Source organism: Polyergus mexicanus, unplaced genomic scaffold (genome assembly GCF_030449975.1).
Source record: "Polyergus mexicanus isolate NDT 795.1 unplaced genomic scaffold, iyPolMexi1.0 SCAF_2, whole genome shotgun sequence".
Lineage (NCBI taxonomy): Eukaryota > Metazoa > Arthropoda > Insecta > Hymenoptera > Formicidae > Polyergus > Polyergus mexicanus.
The window spans coordinates 8,112,333-8,124,663 of NW_027223322.1; the positions used below are offsets into that span (position 1 = coordinate 8,112,333).

General features: G+C 36.9%; 1 protein-coding gene across 5 annotated transcripts in view; it reads right to left on the reverse strand.

Annotated features, from left to right (window-relative positions):
* Positions 1–12,331, reverse strand: part of Tio (zinc finger domain-containing protein tiptop) — a 147,175-nt gene that overhangs the window by 104,128 nt on the left and 30,716 nt on the right. Inside the window, exon 1 of one of the 5 annotated variants that reach the window (XM_070315768.1) lies at positions 10,459–11,006. The exons of the other annotated variants lie outside the window; for them this stretch is intronic. The gene's annotated coding sequence lies outside the window, so the exon portion shown is untranslated. Of the gene's footprint in view, positions 1–10,458; positions 11,007–12,331 lie in introns of those variants that run through there. 5 annotated transcript variants of the gene reach the window in all.

The following is a 12,331-nucleotide window of genomic DNA, read 5'->3' on the forward strand; positions in this document are numbered from 1 at the left end:
TAGGTATACGCATTTGATATAAATAAGAGTGTCGGGAGAGAAGGAATGAAGAGAGGAGGTGAAAGAAGAAAACGATGAAGAGGAGGTTTTTCGGGCAGCCACAGACATCGTGTCCACCTTCCCAATAAATAACGAGATAATCTTCAGTGAAATCAGGCGAGTTATGTCCGCCATAAAGATTGACCCGCGTTGTGGATACGCACAGGGTAAGATCGCACGTGGAAGGAGCGCACGCACACTAACGCGAATGATTTACCGATGATTATCGAGCATTCCTGATTTTCTGAAACAGCGAGGGAGAGAAAGGGGAAGGAGTCTCTTCTATCTCTCTCTCTCTCCTGGAAGGATTTTGAATGAAACAGGAGGCAGTATCACGTTCCCGTTTCACGACAGGTTTAAAAACGACATCGTAGCTTTGAGGCAGATAATACCAAAGGATAGAAAAGCGTGTCGTTTCGTCGGAAAGTTAGGGAAATAAATTCTTAATAATCGACGTTTAAATATCGCTCCCCGCAAACTGCTATTTTCTCGTCGAACATATCTTTTACTGTTTAAGATGACGGCTAAAAACGCATTGCTCGCGTCAAAATAAATTGTATATTTCTGTCCTACTTTTAAGCTCTCAAAAGTGTTTCGCCACGATCTTAATGACACGATCATCTATTACGTTTCATAATAAATATTATATATCAGACATTTATTGAAATAATAAATTTCAAGAAAGCGCATATTTCAACTAGAACATTAATAATATTATTAGCATTAGATTTCTTTCTCAAATAGATGTATTCTTTTGCAATCTATCGTTGTGCAAGACTTGTGATATATATACTTATGACAGTTGTAAGCAATTACATAAGTAAAATTACATAAAATAAACGGCAAAGAAAACAAATTCTTAAAAATATATTGTAACGTGTCAGTTCAATAGATTTAGCAATCAAATATTATAATAAACCGTAATAAATTATAATAATTATTATTCAATTTATATTTTGTAGATATATTATAATACCTATTTATATATTATATTGAGAATGATGGAGAAAGTTATAATGCGCAGTCGTGTACTCAGCAACGCAAAACTAATTTCCAATTATTTTAGCAAAATATATCAGATCTTATATTTATAAATAAAAGAAAAGTTTCATAAAGTATGTGAGGGCATATGTATATTTCTTCTTCTATAAATTCAAAATATAACTATCAAGATACAACACACACTATTCTCCAATCCCAGCAGAGTTCAAGTACACTTTTCCAGTTTCCAAATATCAGACGATAGAAACTTTACAAACTTTATTCGGAAGCTATACGTAGCTATACGCAGTTAACATCAGAAGCATATCTCAACTAGTGTTTAGTAAAAAAACTTGAATTTTGAAAGAGTTCTATAGAGGAGAAATTCGCTAAATGCAAATTATTCACGAAAGGCTTGCTCGATCAAGCCCAAAAACTGCCTTAATATCATCCAGGTCTTTCGAGCGGTCTGCGAGATTCGAGACAAAGGGCGATCTCGAGTTCGTCAGTGACGCGACCTTGAATTTTATGACCGTGTGACGCGAGGAAGCTGGTCCCCGGCTGGTCCAGAGGCGCTGCGCGCTAAATCTATTTATAGGCGCCCCGACAAAAACACGAATGACGACGACGGGGCGCGAAGTGCCTCCTTCGGATTTCGGAAGAGACTGGAGATTATGCGAGAGAAAGAGACGCAAAGCTGCTGAAAGGAAGAAAATAAGGAGGATGAAAGTGGGACGAAAGAGAGAGAGAAAGATGAAAGCAGAGAACTCGATCGGGCGCAACGCATGCGAAAAGAGGAAAGAAACTGTCGATCAAACGTCGCGAGCGTCCAAGGCGTCTGTCTGGAACGAAGACGTCTCCATCAGCCGTCAGATCGAGCAACAAGCTCTTCTCGCTCTCTTTTCATTTTTATTATTATTACCTCAGGACCGTATCGATTCTCGGCGCCTCTCGATTTAAGCACGATTGCATATTAAATAAGAAATAATATTAAGCCATGTATCGCGAGATTAATGCATTCGTAATGCAGTCTAAAGATTTAATTTATTGAAGATATGCATTTTGTAACTGACAAATATTTTTGCGTATGTGTATTTATCAATATATATATATTTAAAAAAAAAACTCAGATATTTAACAATCTATTAATAAAAAAATATTTTGCTAGTTAATAACCAATCTTCATGAATGTGATTTCTTCGTATAGAACATTTTTATAGACAATTGTTTTCATTCATATTTTGAATTTTTTCGCTTTCTGTCAATGAGAAACGTTCAAGATTTTTCATTTGACTGCCCTTGAAGCGTTGCGATATCTTTCAATGTGTGTATACCGAATAAACGCGAAAACGACGCTTACATTTATATATATATACATATCTAAAAGAAGCAATTATAATTAATCGACATAGATGAGCTTGTGCGACAAAAAACGATGTGCCGATAACGATGCACACACGCTGACTTCCGCTTCCATTCATTTTATATGAGCTTGTTCGCATAGACACTCGGTGTCTTGTTCGATCCATGACCCATTTAAGTCAATAATTTATAGATTTATACGATCGCGATATGTATCGCGTGCTGCGTCGCAATAATAATGCTTTCGCAGTACGTGCGGCTTGCAAACTATCATCGATGAAAATAAAATTGCTTTCAAGATTAAAATTTAAATGATTTAATTATACATTAAAATACGTATTTTTTGTATAAGTATCATAAGAAAAGATATTTGAAAATATTTATCACGCGTATAACAATTGAATTGGAGATATGATAAAAAAAAACTTTATTTTAAATTAAAACTTTTATTTTAAATTAATTGTTGCGCATCGAGCGCGCGTTTTTATGCATAAAGCTAATTACCGGGCGAGTGCGACACCTCGAGAAAACAAACCGATAAAATGCCGGCATACTTGTCGGTGACAGAAATTTTCTAATATCGCGAATCGTCGCGGTTCAACGTATGATCATCGCTTCCCTCGGGAATCGATTTGCGAGAACCGAAAAGAGGTAAAAGATGAATGGGACGCCGGAGTCGGTTATTAGCTTGCCGCTGTTGTCATTTTATTTTCGTGCTCAATTAGCAAATATCATTTCGTAATGCAACGTGACGCGGACCCTCCTTTGTGCAGCTGCATCGGTATCGAAAAAAAACGGGGGGGGAGAGAAGTCGGCGCGTCGGTGGACAGAGGGAGAAACGGACAGAGGGTGGCTGGCAGAGAGAAGTAACGGACTACGACGTAGAAAATTTTTATCCATCCTTTAATCGAGCCGCGCCGGATAATGCTGGCTGTTATACGTAATAATTATTGTCACGACATCGCTATCGATCACGATGGCGATATATGCCCCGCCATCGTGCACTGCCATATTCGAGCGTCGAAAAGCAGGATCGATCCGACGAATTTAAACGCGCCGCTGCGCGTCTTTCGAAGCTCTTCGCGTACATTCGCGATATACCGCCCATTGTAAATTACATACGTAACGATCAATTACTTAACCGCGTCGCGAACGATGCAGTTCCCGATAGGCGCTGCGCGCTTAAGCTGACGCGAATAGCGCCAAGATGCTAATGGGCCTCCCGCGCGAATCAAGCTTATTTATACTCATTGTGCACCACCTCCTTTTATTCGGGTTGTAAAAACACGGTCGCGAATCGCGTAAATATCTCACGTGCGACGTAACGAACGAGGAAACAATTATCGCGAGAACAAGCGCCGTGAGCCCTCGCAAAACCGGAGGTCATTAATATTCATAAAGTAACTTTTGCTCCGAGAAAAGTGGATCGAATTGATTGGACGAATGTACGGTCGATTGTATCTTCTCGATTAACATTTTTATCGGCCAAGATGTCGCGCTTTCGCCGAGAAACTTGTCCGGCCCTGATCGTCGTATATATCCCGCGATATCCCGGATATTAGCCAGGGGATACGCCGCGCGCCGGAAACAATTTATTAAACGCGCGATCGCTGTTTATTACATTTTCAGGCATCGCATTGCGCGCCGAATGCGGCCGATAATTACGCACGACGCGATCATTATTCGACCCGACCAATCAGGGTCCTTTTAATTGAATTCTTTTCGTATAAGCCTTACCACGCATTGTAATTTATTCAAGTAACCCGAGATTTGCATCCCGCGCGCATTTAAGAGAAAATATTTGAAGATATATACGTAATACTTTATCCTGTTTTTAAATTTTTAAAATACAATAAGTACCACTTACGCTACAAACTTTAGACTTTATTAATTGATTTTAACGGATGTGTATGTGATATTAGAGAATGTAATGAGAGCACTCGATAATAATCGAGTGTAAATCGGGCAATATTAATAATAACACGTATTTCCTGTATTAAAAATATGCGTTGATGAAATAGAAATGAAATAAATATAAAATTCCAAATATTTAAAAAAGACGGCAGCGTCTATGCTGTAGGCATATACGCTATTCTAATAGTTGACACATCGAGGTTTATTTAGAATACACACACATCCATTGTTTAGGCACGTGAACCGCGGAACCAGCGGCCGAAAGTCCAACCCCGAATCGGATTACGCATTTCGAGGCTACTCACGTTCTGTGACACGCATATAAAAGACCTGGTAACACCCTTGACTATCATACACGCGTCAACGCGATGGTGAGAGCAGAAACGAGCGTAAAGACAGAAAAGATTCTTATGAAAAAGATTCACCAAAAAGGGCACACCAGGCGTCAATGATAAAAGAGAAACAAGGAAGAAGTAGGAGGAAGAGGTGGAAAAGGTGGTGGCAGGACACGAAGCATCGAAGAGGGAGCCGGTGCACGGTGGTCAGTCAGGTCGATGTCAGTTCGCTAATTGGCAACCGTGTCGCATATAAAGGTAGCCCGGAGCCGGTTTGCGTAGCTGGCTGGCTCATCGCGTAATTCGTAAGCGGTTCTTGCCATCTCTTTCCCTCGTCACGATTTCTCTTCGGTGTTACCATCAGCTTTGCATTTCTCTTGCACACCCTACTACCTTCTCGTCCCGATAGCATTTTTATTAGCGCGACACCATCGAGATGATGGAAATTAATTATGAAAGAATTTAAAAACGATATGAAAAAGTATATTATGAAGTAATTATCAAAATTAATTTGGGATAAAAACAGAATATAATTCGAATTTTTACGAAGCAAAAATCGCAACATTCAACGTTAATACCGTTTCGAAACAATGACTTACGAATATAAATCAAATCTTCATAAAACTAGTTTCGTTAAATCGATGATATCAATTAAAAGATAAATATAGTCACATTGGAATTATGAATGAGATAATAACAGACATTATACACTTCTCAGTTTAATTATTACAGATAATAACAATCATTATAGTCGTATGTAAAATACCTACATTAAATATTTTATAGGAATATAGGATAATATAGATTATAGATATGTATACATACATGTATACAAGAGAACGTGAGTAATTTAAAAATCTCGCTTGCGCGGCGACAATAGTAGCGATTTAATATAAACCTGTGTCTTTCGAATATCCGGGATGTGGAAAATTTATTACCATCCATTTATACCGTCATTATCGTGACTAACAGCCTTCAATGATGAATAATACGGCAAAATATTGTTAATACAGCAAAACATATTGTAATTGTCATGCGATTAATTCACACATATGCTAAATTATACATAATAGAATTAAAAAAACTTCTTTATATTATTCGTAATATATCTTTAAAGTTATATACACGAAGAAAAGAAAAAATGAACCATGCACGCCGTCTAGATTATAGAATTCAATTTAATGCATTACAAATACATTAGACTTACTATTCTAAGATCTATCTAAATCTACTCAAAATGTCCCGAAATAGCGATATAATGAAGCGCAGATACGCGCTCACCTTACTATGCGGTTACGCGTTACGCGTGGGCGACTCCAACGAAACGGATGACAAGACGGAGAGGACGAATAGGAGAAATGGACACCAAACTGATGAGACGACGTATTCTCACTCGCATACTTACTCCGTTAGTTTGTGTAGAACACCGGGACACCCTGGGTGGTCCTTTCGCGTCTGTTCGCGTACGTACACAGTGTGTTTCCTACCCGAGAACCTGCTTTTTCTATCAATCGTAACTCAAGATTGACGCGGAATGTTTCGAGTGCCTTTTTGTTGGCTACATAGCAAAAATCGTAGTTTAAACAATATGACTAGAAATTTAATTCTCGTTTTCTAAATAAAAATAATATTATTTTTATTATATTCTCAATTTATATTCTAAAATTAGATTCAAATTTTTAAATATTAAATGTATATAAAAAAAATATTATTATTATTATTATTATTACTAAAAATAGATTGAATAAATAAATAAATAAAAAATAACTACTTTATTTGACGTTAATAATAAAAATAAAATATGAAAATATCAAATACAAAATATCGTAATTAATTTATAATTAGGGATTAATTTTTTCAAGCTTAAAATTAAATTATTAATTCGAAAATATTTGAAAAGATACGATTGCATATATTCTTACACATAAGTATATTGATCTTTCTCGTGGAAGATGCTCGAAAATATTGAAAAGAACGTGTTTACAGGAAGAGGCAGCAACTGACACGTTCTAAAATCGCTTTTACAGCGTGTGTCTGAAGATTGATGGATGCTCGCAACTCGAGATTGACGGGCACTTTTAAGTGCCTTTTGTTAATGCCGCTTGCCGTATCGAGTATTAGGCGAATCATTAATGAAGGAGTAATTTGTCCGTCATCTTTCGCATGTCGGAGCGCGATGAAAAGGATTAGAGTCGGCAAATTTTTTTATCTCGAAACTTTGACGGAGCTTTCGTACATTCCGGTGCCACCAATATCCGTCTAGCGGAACGCTCGCTCGAACAACTTTAAACGTCACCGCCAGAGACGAGAGATGACGTTGGTGCACGGTATAAAGAGCAATAAAGATGGAGGAGATGGCTACTTTAGTGTGTTGCTGATTTTGCACGGATCGCCTGTCGTCGGCGACTCAAGATTGATAGGAAGCTCTTCAAGCTTTCGCATTCCCGCATAGAGCTCCTCTCCGCTCTCCCGTTAATTTCAAGTCAACGCCGATTTCTATCGAGTGTTAATCTCTCATTTTTTTTTTTTAATTTTTATACAATTGATATAGAATTCTACACCTTTAAGGATTTCATATTATCTCAATCCGGTTTTGTAAATATGTAAAAGATCCATACAGTTCTATATACATATAATCGCGATCAACAATTAACTCGATTATCGATAAAGAATATTTTTGCGCTTCTCGCGATGTCGTCACGTCGTTCTTCACACGGGCGTTCGTTAAGAGAATGTCCGTCCGTCAGTAACAAGCGCGGAAGATGACGTTAGAGTATGGTACAGGGAGACGGAGAGCGGTAGGAGGTGGAGGCAACTGCTATCTGCACCGTGGCTGACACCTGACGGATAGCCTAGCGTCGGCAACGCGGGATATTAATTTGGTAATTTATGAGGCCCGATTAGGCACCGCTATCTGTCGAGCTAATGCGCGAGCCGTTGGCAGGTCATCGCCAAAGGGCCCTGAGCTTCCTGCCACTAGAGGCCCTTCCGCGTCAGGGACAACGCCGGGAGCTAAGGTCGAATATGCGATCCCGTTAACGCAGCGCAATGCTACGCGGTTTGTTACGCTCGCAGAGACGATTAGACATAAATGCTGAACGCGTGAAAATTGTAATTGTAATTATACTGGATTTAATGGAACTTTATCCAAATTAATCTTGTAATTAATACCTTATATATAGGTATATATTCCTTAATATTAAAGATTTTACTAAAAATATTTTTTACATTTATAAAATATTTATGGATATCTCTATATGTTGTATAATTTATGTATATTATTAAGATAAAATATTAAAAATTATTAAATGATTTTTATATATATATATAAATTTCAACAGTAATAATATACAATATTTGATTAGGCGCATTAACTATATATGATTACAAATAATTATAAATAATTGACGTTGTGCAATTATTTTCTTAAATTTAATATCTAATTTTCTCAATCATTCCCAATTACGACAGATTTTCTGTTCTAAATAAAAATAATAATCTTTCCGATATGATAAAAATTGTCAAAAGACCAATCTCTCTAATCGCGAAATCGTGCTTCGGCAGCTGTCATAAATCCACCGTTGTTTACTCGCATTTGCTTACTCGCGAGTGTTTCCCCGCTCATTTAGCGACAGGTCTGATCGACGAGTTTGCCAGCGAGACTTCGCTTCGAGGATATACAAGGTCCTCTACCTTCGGCCTCGATCGACCCACCTAAGCCGCGTTACTTCTGACATGTGATAGATGGATGCACAATGGAAGAACACGCGTGCACGCGTGCGTGTTACCGCCGTCCGGATGTGTGGGTATCAACGTAGGTGGATGAGAATGAATGGCTCTCGTCAAACGGAAGGGACCGCCCGCCGTTTCGCGCCATAATACTCGTCTGCGTAAGAGGCATATAGTAGGTCGGCTTATTGATGACCACGCGGCTACTTACTTACGAGAGAACAAGATATCTACCACGAGAGAGAGGGAAGAAAAAGAGCCGAGAAGATCCGACAAGAGTAGTCTGTTACCCGGGCTTTTTGACTCACATTTCGTAAGTTACATGATTTTATATTAGAATGGCAATATTTTTTGGGTAAGAGAGGGCAGGTAATATTTAGAATATATTATATTTAAAACAATAATCATATTTCACTTCCAAATCTGTTTATAAATTTTTAAAAATATTTTCAAGTATCTTCTTTAATTACACTTTATTAGAGACTCAATGAGATATAAAACTCAATATATGAACGAGACAAATTAATATTTTCCATATATTTTCACAATTAACGCTCGCTAGCGACCAAATCTTATATAATATATATATATATATATATATATATATATATATATATATATATATTTGTATGTGAGATTTAACATTTTCACAGTCTCGCAAAAAGAACCGTATATGCAGAGTGGTTCAATATACAGTGATAAATACGCGATGATTATATATCTTTCATACAATAAATTGTTTGATGCTACGCCTACATTTGCCGCGTTTATTGACTCCCCCTCGCGTCATCGTGAAACCGGACACAAAAGTTAGCCCCTCCACCAACGCCAAATTAAATCAAATACATCAAATAATTTAGTGCTAATTATGTGCTAATTAGTTGCCGTAATCCGAATTTTGTTGCTCAAACCGTTTAGCAGGAATTTACACTCAAAGTGGGGGGTGCTAGCTTGACATTAAGCCAGCCCCCCCCATAGTGAAAAAAATATATATAAAGCTCGAATCAAAAAATAAAATACACTAGAATTTGTTGCTATTTTGTTGCTCTAAAATAACATAAAAATATTTTTAAAAAAGTATATTATTTAATTAATACCACTATATACTCAGTCTCGCCGCGCCGTACCATTCACTTGCGCGAAGTAAAAGTAAATAAAAAAATGTATTGCTCGCATGTATTTGGTACTGAAATAATCTGTGGATAATATACTGTCGAAATATATGAGAAACTAAATTTGTTGCTCGTCTTAAAGTATTAAAAATCGATACTTTGTCGCCGCGGACCCTATACGACGCGCTATTATATTGTATAAACTAACTAAAAGAATTTGTTGCTCGCATGTTTTTGGTATTAAAATAATCTGTGGACGATGTACTATCGAAATATATAAGAAACTGAATTTGTTGCTCCTCTTGCTTTTTTAAGAATGACGCGTTAAAGATATATGTTAAGATTACAGAGTGATCAGAGTTAAATAAAATGTAATCGTATTAATGATGATTTCGAATGCTAATAAAATAGTAAAATTAATGCGCTCAACGATTATAATTATGAAATCATTAATAATCATCAATGATGAATAATAGAAATAATCAAGGCAAAGATAATATGGTCAGTTTTAATTCTAAATATTTATATGATTATCAGATTATAAATAATTAATCAAAAAACAACTCGATTTTTCAATATCATCGTTTCCATAAATTAAAAAATAAATTGACATGCATATTATTAATTTCGTTAATGCACATGTTTGATAATTTTCATTCTCTAAAAATGACGCGTTAAGGATGTTAAGATTACAGAGTGATCAGAGTTAAATAAAATGTAATCGTATTAATGATGATTTCGAATGCTAATAAAATAGTAAAATTAATGCGCTCAACGATTATAATTATGAAATCATCAGTAATCATCAATGACGAATAATAGAAATAATCAAGGCAAAGATAATATGGTCAGTTATAATTCTAAATATTTATACATGAGCTATAAATCATTAATAAACCCCCCCCCCCGATTTTTCAATACTATTGTTTCCATAAACTAAAAATTATATTGACAATTTTAAATGTTTAATAATAAATTCTACTGACCGACCGATGCACCGCCCTTGCATGTCTCACTTCTTTCTGCATCTGGTCATCGCGAGATCCCTTCCGTTTCCGGTTGCTCCCTTCGCTTCAAATTGAGACGAGACAGTCTATCAATTTGTCCACTCATGCATAATCACTATTCTCATAATCACTATTTCACTCGTAGTCCAAAATCCGCCATATGCAATGACGCGGTAAAATTATTTCCATGCCGATTATAAACATGAAAGAACATATAATCGCGTATTAATAAATGGACGGAGACGATTTTCCGTGATTCTAATCGACATTCCCGATACTCACGACATCCACTTTATACACGGGATAAACTTGTGATGGATAAAAAAAGGCGAGAAATACGGAAAGAATATTTCAATCTCGCACGCTAATGCAATACGACGGTTACTGTAACGGTTACGGAAAATTTAGGCAGGTTGAGTAGTAGTAGATGGGGAGGGGGGAACGCGTCGTCGAATATCCGTTCCAGGAAAAGGAGCGAGCGCGTCTCTTCCAAGAAATAAACCGTACGCGAAAAATCCTGCGCGAGATAAATCAAACTAGCTCGAGCGACGCTCATTTGCGATCTCGATTTATGAAATTGTGAATATAACTCTGAAAAAAGGATTACATTTGAAAACAATATTAAAGAATATTAAAGCAGAAACGTGTCGAACGCGACGCGCTTATATTTTCAACGCAATATTATTATATACGATAGCGAGTAAATTATTTCAGCGCCTAAAAATATGTTAAATAATGTATTCATCGATCGTTGTATCGTATTATAAAGTCGATATATCAAAACTACAAATTACTCTCGATTCGGATATTTCGAATATTCGTTCGGATGCGAAATTCATTTTCGATAGATAAAAGATGCGTGGGAAAAATCTTGTCGTTTGCGAGTATATATATATATCGAAAGATGCCTTAATCACGATTACACGGGTTAATATATTACACTCGGATAATCGCCTGTTATTCGATACAAGACCCCCCCCCCCCCCCGACACTCGTTCGTACGCGGATCTCACTTTCGACGGATAAAAAGACGCGAGAAACACGGAGCGCGACCGTAATTCGTCTTGAGACTCGCGCTTGTGTGAAGAGACTGACACGATTACGGAAAATTTAGGCTGGACGGGTAGGCGAGGAGAGGGGAGGACCGCGTCGCCGAACGTCTCGGTACAGAAGCGTTCAAAAAACATTTGGTCGTAAACATTCAGATATAAACAAAGAAGCGCGGCTCGAGAGAAAGAGAGAGAGAGAGCTTATATTACAAAATCTCGATCAATTTTCATGGCGAAACGATAATACAACGAGAATAATCGTTGAATAGAATGTGTAAGATTCAAGGAGGAATATATCTGAAAAGCAGCTCACACACCACATATGAACATTCCTAACAAAATATTCTTATTTAAGAGAAAAAAAAAATGTGTTCGGTTAGTCGACAGTTAGTCGACTAATTTTACACGTCAGGTTTAATAATATTCATGGTTGTAAAATTGACCAATCACGGTCATTCGATTCTTGATTGGTGATTGGTTAGTTTTAAAACTATGGATGTTACTGAAATCCAATTAAGGGTGACGTGTCAACGTTAATCGATGTCTCTGAAATGCCGCGAGAAACCACGAGTACCAACAGCTAAATGAGAAATTTTACAATTGGTGAAGCTTCGCGTCGCGTTTTTCACACGTTTCGTATTTCAATATACTTTAATATTCTTTTAAAATATATGATTCTTCTTCAATTATATGTATAATTTCGCCAGAAAATAATCGCGAGATTGCAAAAGTATCGCTCGAGCTTCGTTATCTTATCCTTGTTCGTATCGCGAAGGTTTTTTGGCGCACGATTTTTTTCTCGC